Source organism: Rhagoletis zephyria, unplaced genomic scaffold, assembly GCF_001687245.7.
Source record: "Rhagoletis zephyria isolate East Lansing unplaced genomic scaffold, Rhagoletis_zephyria_1.1 Rzeph_scaffold_01482, whole genome shotgun sequence".
In the NCBI taxonomy this organism is placed as follows: Eukaryota; Metazoa; Arthropoda; class Insecta; order Diptera; family Tephritidae; genus Rhagoletis; species Rhagoletis zephyria.
Genome location: NW_016158566.1, coordinates 28,430 through 29,715, shown reverse-complemented (window position 1 = coordinate 29,715; position 1,286 = coordinate 28,430).

Here is a 1,286-nt window from a genome sequence, read left to right as displayed (position 1 = left end):
TGTGTGATTTTATCGATAAAAACGTTTTAATTGCGTATGCATGTTTACTTTGAGCAAGTTGTGAGCACTGGTTGGGGAAATCTTCGGTAGATTGGGCAAATCGCTAATTGGGCCCCAATAGTGCCAAAATTAGCGGCCAATTGGGAAAAACTTTTGGCTCTGATCGGGCAACCTCAAAAAATGTCCAGCAAGGAAATTTTGTCATAATGGGCAACAATTTTTGTGCCCTCAACTGGCACGAAAATCTGCTAGCATCATATAAGTGCATTTTCAGAAAAAAAAATCATAGCTCGAACTCGACGAATTTTAGCATATTACTACTCGTACTGAAAATAATTTATACTAATCCCTAATAGACAAAAAAGTTTGTGAGAAAAAAAAGATGTGGCAATTTGAAAAAAAATCAATTTGAAAAAAGAAACATTTTTTTGTTTATAAACAACAATTAATTATTAATAAACAATTACTGATGTTTAGTTCACTAGATCGATTCAGTAGATCAATATCTGCAATTTAAAAAAAAATCGTTAGAATCCTTGCTTTTTTGCGGCAGTTATAAACGATTTCATCAAAAGTTGCTATTAAGAGGGGAAAAAAGAAGCATTCGTACTCAAAAAGAAAAAAATTCATTATTCGAAAAATTCGAATTTCTGAGCAAAAAGAAAAAATACGTGTCTCCTTAAATTGTTCAAGGAACAATCCCTGTGAGTTTTATCGCAAACTTAAATTCACTTTCCCCCGGCCTGGGTGATTTGAGAAGGAATGAGCCATATACATATGTATATGTATTGTATGTTCCTTACGTTTCTATACATACATACTGTAAAAGTGTTAAGGCTGTTAACTTATCTATTAACGATTTAACTATAGTTTAAAATAGATAAGTTTACGGCCCTTAGGGCCGTTTTCTAATGTAAGCAGTAAAGTTGCCTTTACTAACAGGGCAGATAAATTGTTCCTCACTTTAAAGTGTTTTCGTTTTCTTACCTTGCCGGTAAAAATTAATTTGTTATTCCGTATAGTGAAACTTCACTACATTCGTCATAAAATTTCAAAGGTTGGCAATGCAACATAAGCAAATATAGAGCAAGAGCAACTGTTAGCAAAAACCAAAACCTTGGTTGAAATATCTAATATATCTGACTCATGAACCAAAACCAAATCAAAATATAAAGTTGGGTACAAATTTTAAAGGTTGCATCGGGTGAGCAACAGTTTATCGATTCGAGAAATTAATGCGCTGATGAGAAAACGAAAACTCGTATATCGAGACGATAAAGTGGCCG